The following is a 24,261-nucleotide window of genomic DNA, read 5'->3' on the forward strand; positions in this document are numbered from 1 at the left end:
TGTTCATGTCACTACTTTATGTCTTGACATGACATGAGGTATTCGAACGGTTCCAATTTCCCATAAAAATTGGTGGCGACTCCACAAATGCAAACGCTTGTTTCCCAAGCGCCCCCGTGGCCCATGTCCACAGTTTGGTGACTCCGCTGGGGATAATACACTTACGTGTAGCCAAAAGGGTGAAACTTGAACAAGGTTAGGGAATAGTTTGTACAAGACAATTGTCGATTTTCATAACTCGGTCTTCCTAGATCGTTTTATTCGGCCTTCCTAGTCCCAACCCAACCCATTCGACCAATCGTCCCGTCTAAACGGTCCTAATTCTTATTTGGCCCTAAGGATGGATAGCGATTGACGTCATCCATACCATGATGCTTACTCTTGTTTGTATCAAGGGCCTTCTCTAATTGAGGAAATGGACTAGGAATCGGCCTTACTCTTGTTTGGTACGAGCCTCTCCACAGACTTCGGGTTTGATGGTTCGGTATGGCAACCCACCCTTTAAACCAAAACCTTTTTAAATGCACTCAGCATCCCGTTATAATGCTTGTATAAATGTTTGTAAAATCAAAACCTTTTTTTAAATAAAAATTTCGAAAAAAAAGAGGCCCATGATTAGCGCAAAACCGAGTCGAAACTCTGTCCATTTGTCATGTCAAAACTCGGGCCCAAACCCATTTCAAAACCTCACTTCGAGTCCACTCCTACAACTACACTATAGTTGACTAGGACACACATTTTTCAAACTTTGTCTTTTCTTCAAAGCTCATTCAACACAAGTGGCACACACCCACTTCACGAGTCAAAACATTTATTTATTAGTAAGTGTGTTAGAATGGTCGATCGTGTTTTGATTCGTCATCGATCTCTTATCCAGTTTCGAAGATGCCTGAAACAAGTGACGTGAACTTCAATCAACTCCAAGATGGTAATGATCGAATCCTAGCCGCGCTAGATCAAATCCAAGTTACTCAAGACCAAGTGCATGATCGCCTTGACACCATCGAGGGCCGAATGTATACCGTAGAAACGAGGTTGCCTCCTCGGGAAAGTGAAGTAGTTGATGACTTCGTGAATGACTCCTGGGACGAAAACCCTCCCATGGGAATAACTGCAGCTGAGAAAAGACTCCAATACTTAGAGGAGAAATTGATGTATCTAAAAGGGGATGACATTTATAGGGAGAATAATCGCAAGTATGTGGCCGTAAATTCCAAATTACCAACCAACTTCAACATGACGGATATCCCTAAATTCAAGGGGCATGAGAACCCTTTGAACCACATCCGTGCTTTCAAAGATTATATGTCTAGCAAAGGCATCAAACCCGAGATGTTCTTAAGGATCCTTCCTTCATCTCTTGACACCATCCCAAAGCAATGGTTCTACTCTTTAGAACACAAGAAGATCGCTACTTGGGAAGATGCCACGATCGAGTTTGCTAAGCAATATGCGGATAATGCTGAGATCCAAGTTAACATGCGCACTCTAGAGGTTCTTACCCAAAATGACAAAGAAGGTTTCACCGACTTCCTAAGTAGGTGGAGGAAGACTAGTACCCAACTAGTTGAACGCCCAGATGAGGCTACCCTTGTGGAAAAATTCATGGACAACTTAAAGCCCATCTATGACAACCACTTGAGATACCAAAACATCAAAACTTTCAAGGACTTAACCGTACTAGGAACGCGAATTGAAGATGACATCCGTAAAGGGCTCTTGTCTAAAACGGTAGGTCGAGGATATCAAGGCTCAACAAGTCATTCATACGGCTCCACTAGCAAGACCGATGAAGTTAACCTTCTCGAGCCATCCAAGAAGAGTACCCCACCAAGGAAATTCACAAATCTTGGGGACACTTACTCCAACGCTCTAAAGAGGTTAATGAAGCAAGGCAAACTCCAACCCATAGGACCTACTCCCGAACCAGAAAAGAAATCCAAGTTCTGGGACGAGAACTCGTACTGTGAATAACATAGGGGCAAGGGGCATGATACAGAAAAATGCTACAAATTAAAAAATGTGCTTCAAGACATGATTGAGGATGGTCGACTACCAATACTGCCGGGAGGTAAACCCAACAACACTCAGAATCCTCTTGGAATTCTAGTGATCACAAGTGAAGAATCTACCTTAGATTGTTCACATCTCATTTCTCCAGTTGAAAATTAAACCCACGCAATCGAGAATGAAGGGTTCTACTCTACTATCTCCCCTACCATTTCCGACTTCATCACATGGGCAAGGAGTGTGGATAGGCAAGTTTGGGAATTGGAAAATGTGGTGACAACTCTACATGACCCTAATGCGACACCTAAAGAACATGCGCCACTAATCTTTTCTCAAAATGCTACTATGCAAGAAATAGTCGCCGTGGTTGATACACTAGTCGACCAAATCACACAATTAGAAGACGAGATCATGAGGATGAGGGAACTAGCCACAATCAATGGGGTTTGGGCCGATGATGATGAAGACGAGTATCTCATTGAACACTCCCTAGTCAAGGAAATAGTCCAAAATGGTGAAGACCAAGATGTGGACCATCTAACTCGTTCGGGGCGTCCATATCAAAATACTACTCAAAATGGTCCAACCAACGTCGTCACACCAAATGATAACGAAGATGACTCCACTGATCATTTGCTCAAGCAATTACAAAAGACAAAGGCTGATCTTTCAGTCTGGCAACTAGTGGCAAGCTCATTCCCACATTGCCAAGCTTTATTGCAAGCTTTGGCCAAACTAAATGTAGCACATAATTCCACACCCGACGATGTAGTCAACTTGGTCTTCCAAGAATCACCAAAGTTAAGTAATCCTATTACTTTCTCAGACGAAGATTTGCCACCCTTTGGCGCTAGTCATAACTTGGCTCTTTACATCACCGTCATTTGCTTAAAGAATAATGTGCCAATGACCTTGGTAGATGATGGCTCCGCGGTCAACGTCTTACCCCTCAAAACGGCATACAAATTAGGCATGAAAGAGTCGGATTGGACCCCTACCAATCAAGGTGTTCGCGCATATGATGGTACATGACGAAAGGTAGTAGGACTCGTTAACCTAACCATAGCCACAGGGCCAATTGAGCGAAAGGTTAACTTCCAAATAGTGGACATTGAAGCTTCCTTCAACATACTTCTGGGAAGACCTTGGATTCACGCTTCCAAAGCGGTAACATCCACCCTTCACCAAAAGATCAAAATTCCACTAAATGGCAAAGTGGTGACGATCACTTCATCACCCATCAAGGCAATAATCGAAAAGAAGTCAAACAATCAAGTCCTTGCGGATCCAGTATATGAACTTGGGGACTTCCAAAGCATAAGTGTCATAGAAAGTGAATTGGCACCCCTATACTACAATCCCTACTCCAACTTGGTGGTCAACCACATACTCAAATCCCAGGGATACTTCCCTGGAATGCCTTTAAACCCTGTCCGAAGAAACACCTTCGCACCCTACAAGGAAGGCAACTAAAAAAGAATACCACTTGGACTAGGATACAAACCCACTAAAGAGGAAGTTCCCGAGATGCTCGCTCAAGTTCAAAACCGTAAGCACGTAGGAGTCCAAATGCAACCATATTTCCCTACCCTAAATGGATACTTCGTTAGGGAAGGAAGTCAAGAACTCTTTCACGGATTTCTCGAACCTTGGCACTATCTCGAAAGGAAGCTAGCCGGAATCAAGATCTTTCACGATTTCTACTTCATTCCTCCAGAAACGGTTCCTACCGTCAAAACCCGTCAAGCACCTTGCTTAGATGAACAAGTTGTTAGTCTACTATTTGGAGAAGATCGATTTGTTAAAGTCGCGCAGGATGAGATCATTACCATGATACTTCAAGACGACCACTTCAACCCTACCGCGTTAATCACAGAAACAAACGCGAACCAGCAAAAAGGATGGAGAAAATCAATCAAGTGGAGCAACAATCAAGGAAGACTCTTCAAGCTCACCACTGGAGAAGGAGAGATGTTCAAAGGAGAACCAGAAGACGATGAATTCGAGTCAGAGTCAGAGTCGGAGTCAGAGTCAAAGTCTAGAGAAGTCGCTAAGGAGTCTCCTCCTGTCGTCACTCCCATTCCCTTTGTTTCTCCTAGCTTAGCCTCAAATAGTAGCAGTAGTTCGGGAAATGTCCCAACAACTGTCCCTTTACCGCCACTGACCACAGATCAGATGACTTCTTTCTTTCAACTTTTCTCAAACTTTAATATGAATAAATCACGTTATGCTTACTCTTTGTGTTATCTTGAGTGCAATTCTGTTTACGATGATACTGAGGATGACCCAGACCCAGACTCAATTGAGATACCTCCCTACATAGCCAAAGAAATACTACAAGAAGGGGAAGGGGGACCAGTAATAGATAACACCGAACCCATCAATGTAGGAACCGAACTAGAACCCCAAGAACTTAGGATAGGGACTACCCTGAGCCCCACCTAAAGGGCCAGTTTCATAGACCTCCTGCACGAATTCAATGACGTTTTCGCTTGGTCCAACAAAGACATGCCAGGGATCGACAAGGATATCGCCGAACATAGAATCCCAATTAAGCCAGGTTTCAAACCTGTGAAACAGAAGCTTCGTCGAATGAGAACAGAATGGGCTCTCAAGATTAAGGAAGAAGTCGATAAGAAATTCAAAGCCGGGTTCATCAAAGTTTCCGAGTACTCTGACTGGGTAGCTAACATAGTACCTGTACCCAAAAAGAATCCGTGTTTGTGTTGATTTTAGGGACTTAAACAAAGCAAGTCCTAAGGATGACTTTCCTCTACCACATATTGACATATTGGTGGACAATACCGCAGATCACGCGTTGCTATCCTTCATGGATGGGTACGCGGGTTATAACCAAATCAAGATGGGCCTAGAAGACTGAAGGAAATGTAGATTCATATACATACTAACATACTCATATATGTTTAAATTAATTTGCCATAAAATTAAATACGGATTTTATGCATGCAAACAATGATAAAATAGAAGAGAAATCATGTCCTTACATTGGGTATTTCGGTTTTATGGGCACAAAAGAAATCTCCTTTTCTTTTGTTCTTGAGCTTTCCTCTAATGGAAGAAACAAGATCCAAGTGTAGGATCTCTCCTTAGGAATAATACCCAAAGCTAACTCTTAATAAGATCAATATTATATGAACTAGTATAATGTTAATCTTGTGAAAAAAATTGAACCAAAAATGTTTGGTTCTTGGCTCCTAAAACCGGGTAGGAGAAGAGGGATTATGGAGGATTTTCTCTTTCTAAAAACTCATATTTTTTGAGATGAATGAATAATAATCACTTAATTTTGTCTAAGTGAATAATAGGCAAAATAAGAAGAAAAATCACTAGGATTTTGTCTTCCCCAAAACCGGTGGGAGTGGAGGAAAAAAGGAGAGCCAATGCATGCCCATGGTTACCTTCACAAGAATATGTAGGTGTGCATGACTAGCAATAGGTTTTCATAATTATGTTTTCCATTAACATAATCAAACAATATTTAGTCTAATTTTCCTCCTTATTTCGGCACAAAAGGATAACATGGATTCCATATTATTTTTGTCAATTGTCAATATGTCACATGTCAAATGTAACATAAAATTGTTATGTATTTTTAACATATTAAAATCAACGTATTATTAAAAATACGTCACATACAAAAATCGACTTAGTAATTCATAATTACTTGTACCAAAATATTTTACCAATTTATAAATCGCATTTATAATAATTTATTCAAATTTAATTGTTTCCTTAAACAATAATTTCATCTGAGTAATGATACAATTTGATTACCCAGACCGTATCTCATTTTAATGAGATACGTAAATATTACATCCAAAATCGTCCGTCAATTTTTTTCAAGTAATTTAATTAACTCGTAACATTATACGATTAATTAAATGATCAATTAAGAGTGTTGCCCAATAGGTATGACCTAGGGGTCAATCGATCACCACCGTCACACGAAGATAATGTCAAACTCTAGTCACCAATCATTACCGATATATGTTGACCGATTTTTGAGTATAAATACTTCCCAATTGTATTCTTTAAAATGAGATTTAATAATGATATTTAAATCATGTGATCGCACTATTGTTGAGGACACATTTCCCAACAATCTCCCACTTGTCCTCGACAAGTGTGCGTCACCAATTCTCTTGTCCTATTACTATCTCCCACTCAATGCAAGGTGTCTTTCAGGTCGTACTTGCAAGTGATCATATCGAGAGTGGTTTCCTCGATCTGGAGAATAACTGATTGACCGGACTTATCTATCATAGATACTTTCCGAGCGTGGCCACGCATTTCGATTCATTACTCCTCGAGTGGCCCCGAGATATTGTTATAACCCCGACTAGGGGTGGACAATTCCTATCGCACTCATTCCCTTCGACTAGCCACACCATCATAACCCAAAATATGCCCATTTGACCCCATTTACGAAGGTCGTAGTAACACAAATCAAAGTTAATCAAACTGTGCCATCTTAGGCGAATAGTCTTTAGTCAAAAGAATCGACTCATTTGAATACTATAGTAGCTCTCGCCACGACCAGGCTATATAAATTTGCCAGAACTCTATAAGCGGTCATAAGGCCCGACAAAATGTTCCTAACAGTCTGCCTATGTGATCGACTAGTCATCTCATATGACTCAATGGCACTTGAACTTGCCATCAATCGCCTCACACTCTAGTCACTTCGAGACGTCACCTCATACAAGTGACTATGGGCAAATACTATGTTAATCCGTGTTCACTTTAACGGGTTCAATTGTCTCTACAACCCGTTTGGATGTAACAATGTATAAATTAAAGATAAAAGACAAATGTGATTATGAACATGAACAAAAACAACACTTTTATTTCATTTCAAAATCTAACAAAAACTTGGTACACGTTTAAGTCCCATGGACGTAACATGTCCATCATGCTTAGCCTGCGATAAAGGCTTGGTGAGCGGATCGGCTATGTTGTCATCCGTCCCAACCTTACAAATCGCAATTTCCTTTCTTTCAATGAAATCTCTTATTACATGATATTTTCTAAGTACATGTCTAGATCTATTACTAGACTTCGGCTCCTTAGCTTGGAAGATCGTCCCACTATTATCACAATAGAGAGTGATGGGATCATTGGCGGTAGGTACTACTTTTAGACCTTCCGTGAATTGCCTGATCCACATAGCTTCCTTGGCGCCTTCGATCTTTGCTATGTACTCACCTCCGTTGTCGAATCCTGATTCTGACTTCCTTGAAGCTTCTCCACTTACGGCACCACCATTGAGCATGAAAACAAAACCGACTTGTGATTTCATGTCATCTCTATCTGTTTGAAAACTTGAGTCCGTGTATCCATTAACACGCAACTCGGTGTCTCCTCCAAACACAAGGATAGAGTCCTTAGTTCTTCTTAAGTACTTAAGGATGTTCTTGACAAAGAATCCGGTGACTCTCACCTGGATTTCCTTGATATCTACTCGTCATGCTCAAGGCATACGAGACATCAGGACGTGTGCATATCATGGCATACATGATTGATCCAACAGCGGAAGCATAAGGGATCAACTTCATGCGTTCAACATCATGGGTTTCGGAGGGACATTGAGTCTTGCTCAATATCGTCCCGGTTACCATAGGTACCAAACCCCTTTTGGATTTATCCATGCTGAACCGTCGAAGAATCTTATCAACATAAGACTCTTGACTTAGTGCCAATATCCTCTTGGATCTATCTCTATAGATCCGGATACCTAATATGCGTTGTGCCTCTCCTAAATCCTTCATTTGGAAGTGGTTACCTACCCACTTCTTAACAGAAGACAATATTGGAATATCATTTCCAATGAGTAGTATGTCATCGACATACAAGATTAGGAACACAACATTGCTCCCACTGAATTTCATGTATAAACATGGTTCCTCAACACTTCGGGTGAAACCATTTTCCTTTATAACATGATTGAATCGATGATTCCAACTTCTACATGCTTGCTTAAGACCATAAATGGATCTCTTAAGCTTGCACACTTTGTTAGGATTTTTAGAATCAACAAAACCTTCGGGTTGTATCATGTACACCTCCTCTTCTAAATGCCCATTTAGAAAAGCGGTTTTGACATCCATTTGCCATATTTCATAATCATGAAATGCGGCGATCGCTAACAAAATCCGTATGGATCTTAGCATGGCTACGGGGGCGAAGGTCTCATCATAATGGAGACCTTGGACTTGGGTAAATCCTTTTGCCACTAGCCTAGCTTTGTAGACATCGTCATGTCCTTCTATGCCATTCTTAATTTTGAATATCCATTTGCATTGAAGGGGTCTTGCCCCTTTAGGCAAATCTACCAAGTCCCAAACTTGGTTTTCATGCATAGAATCCATTTCGGACTTCATGGCTTCAAGCCATAAGGAGGAATTTGGACTAGAGATTGCGGCCTTGTAGGTGGCGGGCTCGTCACTTTCCATAAGCAACACATCGAGTGTTCCATCTTCCTCGATAAGTCCCACGTATCGATCGGGATGGCGAATTACTCGGCCCGTCCTTCTTAGTGGAGGAGGTACAACCGCGTTAGACGACGAAGGAACATCTTCTTGCGTCTCTTCTTTGGTTTGTGGCTCTTGAACTTCATCAAGTTCAAAATTTCTCCCACTCTGTCTCTTAGAAATGAATTGACTTTCTAAGAAGACAGCCTCGCTAGACACAAACACTTTGTTTTCTTGAGGTTTGTAGAAGTAGTATCCTCGGCAATGCGAGGGGTAACCTACAAAGGTGCATTTTTCGGATCTTGGAGCAAGCTTATTGTCGGGTTTAGTCTTGACGTAAGCATCACATCCCCAAATCCTCATATAGGATATATTGGGAACCTTTCCCGTCCACATCTCATATGGAGTCTTTTCGGTGGATTTAGTGGGACTATTGTTCAAAGATCTAATTGCGGTTTGAATCGCAAATCCCCAAAACGAGTTCGGTAACTCGGTTTGACTCATCATAGATCGAACCATATCAAGTAGGGTTCGATTCCTCCTTTCGGCAACACCATTGAGTTGTGGTGTTCCGGGTGGAGAAAGTTGTGATATAATACCACAACCTTTCAAGTGTGAATCAAATTCAAGACTAAGGTATTCACCACCACGATCGGAACGTAGTGCTTTTACCTTTTTGTTCAATTGGTTCTCTACTTTGTTTTGAAATTCCTTGAATTTCTCAAACGCTTCACTCTTATGTTTCATTAAATAGACATACCCATGTCTACTCAAATCATCGGTGAAGGTTATAAAGTAGTCATAATTACCACGAGCGGTGATGTTTATTGGTCCACATACATCGGTGTGTATGAGTCCCAATAGCTCACTAGCTCGTGTCCCTTTACCACTAAAAGGATTACGAGTCATTTTGCCAAGTAGGCAATATTCGCATCTACCAAATGATTGATAATCAAATGGTGTAATCACATTAGTTGAAATTAATCTTTTGATGCGATTCTCGTTTATGTGACCTAATCGACAATGCCAAATGAACGCTTCACTTGGGTCACTTGTTTTGAGTTTCTTTGATTGAATGTTATAAATATCATTAGTCGGATTTGAGGTCTCTAAAATGTAAATGCCATTGATAGAGGAAGCTTGGCCTATAACCAAGTCGTTCCTAGAAATAGTACAACGATTGTTCTTAATGACAAAACAAAAACCGTCCATGTCTAGCATGGCGATTGAAATAATGTTTTTAGAGAGTGTAGGCACATAAAAACAATTATGCAAATACAACTCAAATCCATTTGGCAAAGCTAAAACATAAGTTCCCTTGGATTCGGCCGCAACCCGAGCTCCATTTCCAAGGCGTAGATCCACATCTCCCTTGCTAAGCCTCTCCACATCTCTTAAACCCTGTAAATGATTACAAAGGTGAGAATTACAACCGGTATCTAGTACCCATGTCGTAGTGGAAGTATAATTTATATCAATAACATAAATTTCTTTAGGAATTGTACCTTTTGGAGTAATGAGTCCTTCCCTTATATTTCGCAAATACACGGGATAATTCCTAAGCCAATGTCCCATGCCATAGCAATAATGGCACTCATCATTAACTTGCTTGAAGTTTTTGATTTTCTTTCCTTTCTTCTTGAACCTCTTGCCCTTTGAAGCAAGAACTTGATTGCTAGAGCTCCCACTAGCTTTGGCATCTTTATCTTCCAGAGACAAAGACCCTATAGATTGTATGAGGTAGTCTTCCTGAGACGGACTCACACGAGGTCTAGTAGTAGTGGGTGGTTTAGAAGAGGTGATGAAGTTAAGGTTTCCATCCGCACCTATCCCGAAATGAAGTTCTCTAGTAGTATCGAAATCATTGTTGGAGCATATGTCGTCAAGAACATTGTGATATGACTCAATAGTTATCGGTGCGGTAGCATTTGTTGGATTCATTGTAAAGAACTACAAATATGGAGGAAAAGGAAATATTAACATTTGTCTTTTTAAATCATACTTGCAAATTAACAAGATATGAACATTTATATAGTGACCTCTACCCAACTATAATAAATGATTCCAAGACCCAAACTCATATCGACTTAGGCACGGTATGGCCGATGAAACCCTTATCAATATAACTCGGTGGATTAACGTTTTAATCGATTCTATTTTTAGAACTCTTGGTCGATAAAATTACTCTAATATTTATCTATAGCCCGGAACACATGCAACTACGGTCGCGAATACTTCCGTTGAGCTCAATCCAAATTTCGAATAAATGTGTCCATGATCCAAGTCCACATCAACTTGGGCACGGTATGGCCGATGAAACCCTCATTAACATGAACTCGGTGGATTAACACTCATCACCCACTTCCCTACGTAACAAGGTTTGTACCCCGTAGGGCCGAGTGCACTCCCTCGCGAAATAGGTTTTCATGGTTTCTACTATTTGGTAAGGCTATGTCTCAATTGTTTGTTTTAGCGAGAGGTCATGTCAATTTATTATCTATCACGTTTTAAGTGAACTAAAGCGGTGAACTACGATAATTCGAATTGACACGGTCGATAAACTCGATAAAATAAGGATGCATGTTTTAGTTATGGCGATTTAGCGATGCATGTGACATAAAATAAAATGCAAGCATAAAATAAATAAATCCTAGTATGGCCTTTCCTAAAATAGAAAAACTATTTAACTATTACATATTCGGAAACCAACTCCATTGGTCCCTAGAACTTCGGTTGTGGCACGCATCTCGAGGTAACACCGTCTTTATGTATCGCCATTCTTGAAGAAATCCGTCTTTGGGAACTCCGGAATGAATAAAATTACATAATAAATTACATAATTTCCTATTATACATTTGTAACTAAAATAAAATAAATCTATTAAATTACATAACAGTGATACGAGATCACAATAAAATTACAACCGAATCGATATTCCCATACATTTCGGGAAATACCAATTAAAATCTAAGGCCATACTAAGTAAAATTACATAATTCAAAATTACATAAATCAAAATTATGAAAATCATAAAGGAAAAATGCAGCATTATAATATGTATGAACATGCTCAATTTTATGCTAAATCGCCTTTAATTAGACAATATCGTATATTACTCGGTTTTTACGGATTTGCGTGATTTCAACATTTTTATAATCACAAAAATACATAAACACATATTTATGCATAAGTTAATTACCCTAACCTCTTAGGACTCAAAATTTAGTCTTCACTAATAATTTGACCATAATTAACCCATATTTTATAAAATTGTTCATAAATGGACAAAAAATTACAAAAATAAGCTATAAACTTCAAATAAATCACAAAATTTCAAATAAATTTGAAATTTGAAATTTAAACTCATGAACATTCTGGAAAAATACCATGACACTTATAATGTTCAAAATCTTAGGTTAAAAATTTCGAAATTTTTTCCGGAAAAACAATGTTGCGGTTTATCGATTTTTAATAAAATAATCATAAAAACATGGAAAAATTATTTTCATTAACTTTTCAATTTTAGATCTGAAAAAGATAATAAAATGAAACATTAGACGTTTTTCCTTAGTCATAGATTATGTTTTATTAATTTTTCACTAATAATGTCACTATTTATGCTATTTTTCTTCAAAAATCCATAAATCATGCAAAAAGACTTCTTTATAGCCAATTATTTTACACACATCTTGTAACATTGCATGTGACAACATATTAATTTTCTATGACCAGATTCGAAATTTAACTCATATTAACCTATTTTTCACTTAAATCCGAATTTAATAATAAAAAATCCATTTTTTCGAGCATAACATGTCCAAAAATTATGAAAGTTTACAGGTTATCTCAAAATAATATATGTGACAACATATCCAAAAATCAATGGAAAATTCGAAGTATAGCTAATTTTAGACCAAAAATGACATTTTTACTCATAAAATCACATTTAAATGCCATTATTGTAAATTATGAACAATAAAAATCCGTAAAATTAACCAAAATATCCTAAAACATTTTAGGACCAGAAATATTAACATGCATGGATTAATTTCGTGATATATCATAATAACAAAAATTTTACAAGTTTTATTTTTTATTCTTAAAACTCGGAAAAACTTTTAACCAATTTGCATGCAAACAACCGTGGCTCTTGATACCGATTGAAGGAAATGTAGATTCATATACATACTAACATACTCATATATGTTTAAATTAATTTGTCATAAAATTAAATACGGATTTTATGCATGCAAACAATGATAAAATAGAAGAGAAATCATGTCCTTATATTGGGTATTTCGGTTTTATGGGCACAAAAGAAATCTCCTTTTCTTTTGTTCTTGAGCTTTCCTCTAATGGAAGAAACAAGATCCAAGTGTAGGATCTCTCCTTAGGAATAATACCCAAAGCTAACTCTTAATAAGATCAATATTATATGAACTAGTATAATGTTAATCTTGTGAAAAAAATTGAACCAAAAATGTTTGGTTCTTGGCTCCTAAAACCGGGTAGGAGAAGAGGGATTATGGAGGATTTTCTCTTTCTAAAAACTCTTAGTTTTTGAGATGAATGAATAATAATCACTTAATTTTGTCTAAGTGAATAATAGGCAAAATAAGAAGAAAAATCACTAGGGTTTTGTCTTCCCCAAAACCGGTGGGAGTGGAGGAAAAAAGGAGAGCCAATGCATGCCCATGGTTACCTTCACAAGAATATGTAGGTGTGCATGGCTAGCAATAGGTTTTCATAATTATGTTTTCCATTAACATAATCAAACAATATTTAGTCTAATTTTCCTCCTTATTTCGGCACAAAAGGATAACATGGATTCCATATTATTTTTGTCAATTGTCAATATGTCACATGTCAAATGTAACATAAAATTGTTATGTATTTTTAACATATTAAAATCAACGTATTATTAAAAATACGTCACATACAAAAATCGACTTAGTAATTCATAATTACTTGTACCAAAATATTTTACCAATTTATAAATCGCATTTATAATAATTTATTCAAATTTAATTGTTTCCTTAAACAATAATTTCATCTGAGTAATGATACAATTTGATTACCCAAACCGTATCTCATTTTAATGAGATACGTAAATATTACATCCAAAATCGTCCGTCAATTTTTTTCAAGTAATTTAATTAACTCGTAACATTATACGATTAATTAAATTATCAATTAAGAGTGTTGCCCTATAGGTATGACCTAGAGGGTCAACTGATCACCACCGTCACACGACAGTAATGTCAAACTCTAGTCAGCCAATCATTACCGATATATGTTGACCAGTTGACAGTATAAATACTTCCCAATTGTATTCTTTAAAATGAGATTTAATAATGATATTTAAATCATGTGATCGCACTATTGTTGAGGACACATTTCCCAACAAAGACATCCAAGGATAGAGAAGGGCATATTGCGAACCTTATAATGCAAAACTTGCATCTTTGATTAATATGCCAAATGACATGGTGGAAATGCCTTTATGTATCGAACGACGGTCAGAGCCGGCTTATGTTTATCAAATCAACGACGAAGAGGAAATCACACAGGAACCTTGGTTCCAAGCAATCCTAAATTTCAAGCTCAACGGTACCTATCCACCAGATATGGACAAAAGGCGACAACGTGCTATACGCCTACTAGCTTCCCAATACGTTCTCATGCAGGGAGAGTTATACAAAATAACACCTCTTGGTGTAGTCCTACGTTGCCTTGATCATTCACAGGCACGGAAAGTGATGGAAGAAGTCCATGTCGGAGAATGCGGTCCTCACATGAGTGGGCCCATGATGGTAAAAAAAATCACACGTTTGGGGTATTATTGGACCACAATGGAATCCGATTGCATCAAATATGTAAGACATTGCCACAACTGCCAAATCTTCGGGAATGTACAACATGTCCCTCCTTCATTGCTTTATACAATGACATCTCCTTGGCCATTTTCTGCCTGGGGAATTGATATAATCGGGAAGATAACCCCAGCCGGAACAGGAGGTCAGTATTTCATCCTAGTGGCAATCGACTATTTCACCAAATGGGTAGAAACGGCTTCCTACACTAGTCTCACGGCTAAAAATGTTGCAAAATTCATACAAAACAACATCATCTGTCGATACGGTTGCCCACATGAGATCATTACTGATAATGGATCACATTTCCAAGCTGAGACTGAGCAATTGCTAGCCAAGTACAAAATTAGGCATCACCACTCTTCGCCATATAGACCACAGACTAATGGCGCGGTAGAGGCAGCAAACAAGAACGTTGTCACAATTCTCAAGAAAATGATTGACAACTATCGAGATTGGCCAAGCAAGATACTCATTGCTTTGTGGGGATATCGCACATCTGTTAGTGATGTGACCATAATTAGAGCATATTTAGTCCTCGAATTAGCCTTGTTCCCATGCTTTTTAGTGCATATTTGGGTCATTTATTGTCTTTAGTTCTTTGTTTTGCATATTCTTTGAGGTTTTGTGTCCTTGGTAGGAAAGGAGTGCAAACCTTGCATTTTCATGGCAAAATGAAGCTAAATTGATTGAATTCAATGACCAAGCATCAAGGAGAGACAAGATTAGAAGGCCTTTGTACATACTATAGTAGATGGGCAATGATGAGAAAAGATCCTTGCATCCCCGAGGAAATCCTCAAGGATTTTATGAAGAAAAAGGAAGAAAAGAAGAAGGAACGAAACTGTTTGACAATCCGTGCGGATTGCCCTGAAGACGCCCGTCCATCACCCACAATCCGAGCGTCTTCCTCCACAAGACGCCCGGGCAAAACCTCCAGAAGACGCCCGTCTTCCCCCTCTGGACGCCCATCCAGAAGCACCCAAATCCGCCCATCCGTGCTTAAGACGCCTGGATTCCCAGACAGTCATTTCGTCTTCTACAACTTCAAGGAAGGATGCGCATCTTTTTCTAAGACCGGCGAAAAAGAGACCGGAGTCTCCCTAGAGACCGGCGATTCCTCAAGGACTTAATCGTCATTTAAGCCCTTAGTAAACCCTAATTTATGTAACTAATCCCCACTATAAATACCCCATTAGTCTAATTAGAAGAGCATGTTCTTCTTAGCAATCTTTAGTGTAGTTAATATCAATCAAATCTCTCTTTAATCTTGTAATCAACATTTAATCAAGTTTTAATACAAGTTTTATTTCCTTAATCTCTCTCTTGTTCATCCTTTATTTTGGGTAATTGAAGATTATTTGGGTTATTATTGGGAGATTGACAACCTTCCAATCAAGCATCAAGTACTTCTTTTATTCTTTGCTTTATTATTGGAATCATTAGTAGGTATAATTCTCTTAATCCCTTTTTAATTATTGTTAATTATCTTCATTTATTCATCATGTTTTACTTTGTTGGTATGATTGACAACCTTGCTAGCATGTTAAACATGATAATGAGTGAGTAGTTTCCTTAGCTAGGGTTAATGGGTAATTAGGGGAAACCAACATGAGGATGATTCATGCTTAAATTCATATGTTTTCATAGTTTATTTTCTTGCTTGTTGTGATCTCAACTCATGCACATGTTATGTTTGATGAAATGCGAGCCTATGAATCCTTGCAGTTTTTACCCATCACCTATCTTTTCAATGAGACTTGTAAGACATAAACCAACTCGAGTCTCATTAGACCATGCATGTAGTTGAGTAGGGAAGATTAAGTCGACTTGTAGGTGTTGTACAATCTAATCGATTCGGCTCCGAGACCCAAACTTTCCTAGGATTGTAAGATATAAACCAACTCGATCCATCACAACAATAATTGCTTGCTTATAATTTGAGAATATGTTTGTATGATCAATTCCCATGAATCCCCTATGACCCCATGACACCCTATTGCTTTTTATCAATTGTTTACATCCCTTTCAATTCATCTTGCTTGTTTACTTTCATTGCCACTTAGTGTAGTGATCTTCTACTTCAAACCCCAAATTGTGACACCGTTAGACACCACTAGTTGCAATAGAAAATCTCATCTCAATTCCCGTCCCTTGGGATCCGACCTTTACTTACCTCTTTACTAATTGTAGAGTTGTTTGTGAAGTTATAAATTGTGGTTTGGTCTAGGTGCTCCTAACGACAAGTACTGAAAACTAAACCCCATCGGGGATCACGACCAAAAAATGGTGCCGTTGCCGGGGACGGTGTTAACTTGATTTAGATTTTCTTATATTGTTATTAGTTGTGTCTTTCTTTGCCTTGGGGAAGTAAAACTCCTCAAGGTTTGTTCTAATTATTTTCGAGTTGTTTGATATTTTGCATGTCTAGAAGATCACAAGGTAACTTGTTGCCCTTTGATCACGAAATTGAAAGGACTTTGACAACCAATAGAAGACTTGGTAGGAGAACTTTGAGAGGTATTGGTGAGGTTATTCAACCAAATACTATTGAGTTCATCAACCCTTTTGCAAGAGAAGGTGATGAGAACCCAACACAAAATCCAACACAAAATCAACCCACAATGCCTAAGTTTTCATCACATTCCGTACCAACCGAGGAGAACCTACCCAATGGTACTCCCACACCACAACATCTAACCGGAAATTTCATTGCCAAATCCGCGTTTATCCAATTAGTCGAAAGAAGCCAATTTGGGGGGATGCCTAGTGAAGACCCTCATTCTCATATGGAGACTTTTTGTGACTATTGTGATGCGATTTCTCAAACCGGTGTAACTCAAGACCAAATTCGATGGGTCTTATTTCCTTTTTCTCTAATTGGCACCGCCAAACAATGGTTGAAAGGTCTTGATAAGGCTACTCTCGGAATTGATTCTTGGAAGAAATTGGCTCTAGCTTTCTACAAAAAGTTCTATCCACCGGAAAAGACTAACATGCTAAGAGCTCAAATTACGGGCTTTAAGCAAAGGGATGAAGAATCCTTGTATGAAGCTTAGGAGCGATTCAAGGGAATTTGTCGCTCATGTCCTCATCATGGACTTAGCGAGTGGTTCTTGGTACAACAATTTTGGAACGGTCTTTATTAAGATTCAAGAAATATTCTCAACATGGGATCAAATGGAATGTTCACCGAAGTTGATGACAATCAAAATTGGAACAAGATTGAGGAAATGGCGGTCCATAACTCACAATATAGTAGACCTCGCAAGGCTACTAGATGAGGAAAGCATGAAGTGGACTCCGTTTCTCAATTGGGTGCTAAACTTAGTGCTCACATTGATACCATCAATTTGAAGTTTAAAAAAGCTATGGCTAAACTTGAAGAAGCCTCAAAATCACCAAAGCATCATGTTAATGCCATGACGGCATCTTCATCAATCCCAAGTGGGATATGTGAGAATTGTGGAACTTTGGGACATGACCAATGTGAATGTAGGGGAACAAATGAACAAGTGAATGCTTTTCAAGCATACAAGAGTGGTACCCCTTACTCCAACTATTAAAATGAGAACACCAAATTCCACCCAAATCTCTCATACAAAAGCCAAAATGTTCAAAACCCTCAACCAACATACACCCCACCTCCCATGAGAAACCAAAATCAAAGACCGTTTTACAACCAAAACCAAGGTTACCAAAATCAAACTCCATACAATCAACAAAATGACCAAGGTTTTGATGTTCAAAAAGAGGTCCTCCAAATGCAAAAGAATCAACAAGAGTTTTTCACTCAAATGCAAAAAGATAGTCAAGCAAAGGAAATCACCATCAACAACATCCTAGCTCACACCAAAATGTTGGAAACCCAATTGACTCAACTAGCATCTTCAAGCTCACAAAGACAAAAGGGGCAATTACCACCTCAAAGTAATCCGCCAAGACATGAAACGGTTAGTGCCATTCCCTTGAGAAGTGGTACAAGGTATGAAGCACCGAAGAAGGAAGTTGAGGATGAAGTTGTGGAAGCTAGTGATAAAGAAGAAATTGTGCAAAACTCCAAGGATGGAGAACAATCAAAAGAAGAAGTTTCAAAGAAAAATGAAGACAAGGTCAAGGAGAAGGAGCCCATTGTGATTAGACTTCCTTTTCCGAGTCGTCAAGCCAAGCCCAAATTTGATGACCAACTTGGAAAATTTATGGAAATTGTGAAGAATTTGGAAGTCTCGATTCCTTTCACGGAATTAATCAATCACGTGCCGGCCTATGCAAAGTACATGAAAGACATCCTTACAAAGGAGAAGTCGATCCGGAAGCTTCAGACTATCGCCTTCACTAAGGTGAGTAGTGCAATACTTCAAGGGAGTTCACCTCCAAAACTTAAAGATCCGGGAAGCATCTCAATACCGTGTACCATTGGCGACACCACGATCAACAAAGCCTTATGTGATCTAGGGGCTAGTGTGAGTGTTATGCCGTACTCGGTGAGTAAAAGGTTAGGGGTGGGAGAGCTTAAATGCACCAATATCACACTCCAAATGGCCGATAGATCGACGAAGACACCATTAGGGATATGGGAAGATATTCCCGTAAGAGTTGGGAAAGTTTTCATCCCGGTGGATTTTGTCATTGTTGACATGGAAGAAGACTCCAACATTCCAATCATTCTAGGAAGACCTTTCTTACACACCGCGGGTGCGGTGATTGATGTAAAGCATGGAGAGCTCACGCTAGAAGTGGGAGATGAGAGCATAACTTTAAATCTTGACAAGACCATGAGAGCTCCCCGTTTGCATGAACCATGTTTTATGGTTGATCATCATAGCCGGAAGGATGATAGGAAGAAGTCGGAATTCCAATGGAAGAAGAAAATTGATGATGCTCCATTCAAAGAACAAGTGAATTGTAACAAAGAGAGCTTGAAAAGCTCACCAAAGTCAAGCAATGAAGAAGATGGCCTCATGGGCCAAGACAAGAAAGTAGGAGAGTTGTCTCTATCAACTCAAGAGATCTTTAGTGACCAAGTAGATGAAGTTTGTGGTCTTTGGGACGATGAATTTGAAGGGATTTTCAATCCCTACATTGGTAATGCTATCGATCAAGACCAATATGAAGGACAACAAGGGCAAAGATCTATTGAAGATCTTTATCATAACAATGAACAAGCTTTTGACTACTTTTTCAAGGTGTTGAGCAACATCAACAACATCTTGGACATGCCCCCATGACATCTCACTAAGGATGAGAGTTTGGTGGAGTCCTCCCTAAACCACCATTTGTAAATATTTCTAACTCCCTAACTCGCATTTTAATTCTTACATTGCATTTTTGTTATTTTTGGATTTTTATGCTTTGATCAAGATAATTATCATTTTTGAGAGAAGTGAGGGAGGGACTAATGATTTTATTGATGTGTAGTGCTTTAGCTTAGTGTGGGCATAGCAATTGCCTAGGCTATTCATGCCTTAGTAGTGCCCCTACAATGAGGAACACGGGATTTGAAGAATGAAAAATGACACGGGATATGCAAGTGCACAGATGGAACTGAATCCGGGTATACCAAGGAGAACCCGAGCGTCTTCAAGAGAATCCGCTCGTCTTCAGGGAATCCGAGCGTCTTTGGCAGAATCCGCCCGTCCTGTTGAACTGAAAAATTGAATTTTTGGGACTGTCGAAAAATCCGAGCGTCCTGGCAGAGAAGACGCTCGTCTTCAGTAATCCGCTCGTCTTTGCAAAAAGACGCCCATCTTTTGCTGTGTAAAATAAGAAAGCTTCTTTGTCGTCGAGAATCCGCCGTCGTCTTCAAACAAAATCCGCTCGTCGTAATCAAAGAATCCGAGTGTCTTTCTTTGAAAAGACGCCGTCTTTAGGCGAGAAATCCCGAACCAGATTAGGCAGAATCCGAAGGCGTCCCGAAGGAAAGACGCCGTCTTCCGCGATTTCAAAATTTTCGGGTGTTTTAAATACCCCTCCCACATTCATTTCTTCATTCATTCATTCAAAACACTACCATAAACCCCAAAAACCTCAAAACCCTCATCCTCTCCATCACCAAAACAATATTTCCTCAACCAAATTCAACAAAATCAAATCCAAACTTCCTTTTAATAACAATTAATCACTCCTCTTCCAACAAAAATAAAACCAAGCACCAAAATCTTCAACCTTTGAGTCGATTTTTGAATTACAAAGGCAAAGCCTTTCATCTTAAAATCGATTTGGGTATACTTGGGAATTGAAGTTTTTCACTATTTTCTTGGTATTTTCATCAATGGCAAGAACAAAAGGATCAACAAAGGCACCTAAGGCAAAGGCACTCTCAACAAGGCAACAATGCCTTCAAGCAAAGAAAGCCTCTTTGGCTATGGTGGTTGCTAGTGCGAACTTGGAAGTTCAACAACAACAAAATCCCCCCTTGGAAGCAACAACATCAACCACTCCGAAAATTGCTCAATTATCAAACTATCCGGAGGTAATTTTCATTTCTAACTCCCATAGGGATACATTTGCCAAGTATGCTAGGAAATCCTTTCTACCCACCAAATTCATATGTGAAGATGCCTTGAACAAATTGGGTGTCCTTCAACAAACAAAAGCCTTATTTGAAGCCATGGGGTTGGGAAAATTGTTTGCTACAAGAGAATTGACATACCCCTCCCTTACCTTGGAATTCTTGAGTTCATTGAAAGTAACTAAGGTAGAGATTAGAGAAAACATCGAGTTCCGCCTTGCCAATGTGAGTAGGCGCATCACCTTTGATGATTTGGGTAAAGCATTAGGTCTTAGTGATACACCTCGTTATTACAAGAAGCCCGAAAAGTATGACCCCGCTCCTCTTTGGGAGGCGATTTCCGGGAGGAAATTTGAGAACTTTCATGCTAGTCGCGCTCTATTAGTCCACCATCCGGGCATTAGAGTGTGGCACAAGGTCATCGGGAATACTATCATTGCAAGAAAAGACACTAACCACTTTACCAAACTCGATTGTGTTCTACTTGAGTCGGCCTTAAATATTGGAAAGGAATTCACCAAGCCTTACAATTCTCTAAGGCTTTTGGTGGAAAGATGGCTAAATGTTGATTGTGGAAAGCAAGGCACCGCTTTTAATGTAAATGGAGGTCTAGTTACTCTTTTGGCTAAGTACTTTGATCCAAATTTCAACAAGGATAGCAAGTATGTGGTGAAAAAAGGGGGTCATCTCATTGACATGGATGCAATGATTAACAAGTACAAGTGGGTTACCCATAATCCTCTTGACACCAAATATGGGTGGCTCACCAATGATGCTAGATCTTTTACTTTGCCTTCCAAGATATGCCGTTTGAGTGTTCATAGAACAAACTACCTTCTTCCCCTCTCAAAGGAAGCCGAATACATCATCCGTCAACAAAGGGGCGAAATTGAAATGCCCTCCTCCTCCATTGTCACACCACCCTATCCATTCAAGTATCAAGAGTTCAAGCCCGAAGGTGTTGAAGTGGGCAATGCCTACATGACTCTACTTATGCAAGAGATGCACAAACAAGCTTATAAGGATCAGGAAGATGCATACTTATCCCAATATCCACCCCTCCTTCATTTAGCTAGGCAAGGACTACTTGATCCTTCATGTCCTTTGCCTAGTTGGGCGGATAGGGAAGTCTTCTTTCCAAGTGCATCTAGGGGTGAGATACCGGGTGACGATGAGGTTGTCGGTGATGAGGTTGTTAATGAGGACATTGAAGAAGAGGTAAATGTAGAAGAAGAGGCTAATGAAGAAGAGGATAATGAAGGAAGTGAGCAAGGAAGTGAAGAGGGAAGTGGTGATGAGTCCACTTCTATTGAGGAAGATGATGACAATGATGATATGGTGGAATACTAGCAAGCTTTGGAGGCTCCTACCCTCTTGAGGTTTGTCTACTTCTTTCTTTGTTTTATTTACTTTATCTTGATCATGGTTGGAGAGTCCTAGCAACATGAGGACTAACACCTCGACCCCATTGAGGTGTTCTTATTTTATTGTTCCCACTTTTGAAAATCCAAAATGACAAATTTAGTTTCATGCATTGCATCTTGTGTGCATGAACTACACCCAACTTTAGGACATTAGAAATAATGTCTATCTCGGTTTGGGGAAGTACATGCATACGCAACGGGAGGTAATCTAAATTACGCTCTCCGTCATAAACAAAAAAAACCATGCATCATGTAGTGTAGTATAGTTTAGCTTGCATTTAGTATAGAATTCATGCATCATGTTTGCATGATTTCCCATCATTTTGGCCATTGAGGACAATGCCCATATTAGTGTGGGGATGGGGAATTCTAACTTAACTTTTATTCAAAAAACCCAAAAAATCAAAAATTTCGAAAAACCATAAAAATTTGAAAATTTGAAAAACCAAAAACAAGTTCGTTTCCTTTGTAGTGTAGCCATGTATATATTGTTGTATATATTGTGTTTGTTTTATCCTTGTTCACATTGATTGACCACGCCACATCCGAGACATGAGGATCATGAAGACCGCATGGTATGATCTTTCCAATCTCCTTTTTCCTCTTTATGTTAATGACTATGTGGCTCTATTTTGATTGATGCGGTATAACAATGTGAACTTAGGACTTGCATTTAGAATATATATCATATTAGTTGGTAGAAGCATTTGCATTAGGATGTTTATATGTTAGTTGCATCATGGCATGTAGTTTGCATGTTAGAAAAATTTTGCGAAACCGTCTACTTGGGAAACTTGACAAGTGTATATAGGCCCTAGTAGATGCTTTTTCTTCTTAAGACTTTGCTTGTTAGAATGCTTGTAAAACACCCTAGGATGTGTCATGCTAGTATCCTTTGACCCATGGATTAAGGCCTAGTCAAGAGTACCTTGTGGTGTGATAACTCCTTGGCTACCGTTTATTCCAAGGTGACCCTTGAAACCATGAATCCATCATCCATGTTCTACCACATTTTTGTCATCAAATGGAATGGGCACAAAAAGAAATCAATTTGAGTTCAATGAAACGAAAAGTGAAAGAAAGTTTGCAAAATGCATCAAATAAAAAGAGGAGCAAAAATAGAACTCCTATGCTTCAAATATAAGCCACCCTCACTACATATGGGGTGACTTTGAAAATGTTCAAAAAGAAATGCAAAGAAAAGTTGAAAAGTTGTCAAGTGTTGAATTGCCAAAAATCAAAAGAAATGGCAAAAAGAAAGTGTTCTCAAATGTTATATGCCACAAGAAATTGGGGGGGAAAACAAAAACAAAAGCAAACTCCCAAAATGAAACTCAAATATCTATTGATCCCTTTATCCATCGTATCCATTTTTGTGCATGGTAGAGAGGGGACGACCCTTCTTCTTGTCTAGGCAAGAGGGGGAATTCCGCGATCCTCCAGTGTTTCTAACACCATAGGGAGTCTACTCTTGACAAAAGCATTTAACGATTGAGGACAAAGGTACAAGAGCTTGACACAACTTGGAGGTGATTTATTGGTATCCTTCTAGGCTTAGTAGTTTGAAGAAATTGCATCTATGAAGGAGTGTGTACCCTTGAATTGCTTCCCTTATAGATAAATTCCGCCACTTAGATGAGGAAAGTGGCTATTCACTTTTGTAGATGCATCCATTATTTGATTTTGTGTGCTTAATGTTTGGATGTGTCGCCATTTTGGCAAGCCCCATTTTGGCAAGCCCCATTTTGACTACACAAATAACGCGGGAAACTGACGAAATTTCCAAACCGTTAGATAATTCGGGAAACTGACGGATTAGTGACGGAATTTCCGTCAGTATTGGATTACTGACGGAAATCCCGTCCGAATTCGTCACAGGTTACTGGCGCGTTAAAAAAAGCAACGGCGCCAATACATCCTGACGGAATTTCCGTCAGACTCACACTATTACT

The 24,261-nt window shown here is 39.0% G+C and overlaps 1 non-coding gene across 1 annotated transcript; it reads right to left on the minus strand.

The window, feature by feature from the left end:
* Positions 1 to 17,370: 17,370 nt before the first annotated feature.
* LOC141593427 (small nucleolar RNA R71) lies at positions 17,371 to 17,477 on the minus strand. The gene has a single exon (XR_012521510.1). It is a non-coding gene; the product is annotated as a small nucleolar RNA R71 (small nucleolar RNA).
* Between the last annotated feature and the right edge of the window lie 6,784 nt (positions 17,478 to 24,261).

This window comes from Silene latifolia, chromosome 7, assembly GCF_048544455.1.
Source record: "Silene latifolia isolate original U9 population chromosome 7, ASM4854445v1, whole genome shotgun sequence".
NCBI classification, from domain to species: Eukaryota; Viridiplantae; Streptophyta; class Magnoliopsida; order Caryophyllales; family Caryophyllaceae; genus Silene; species Silene latifolia.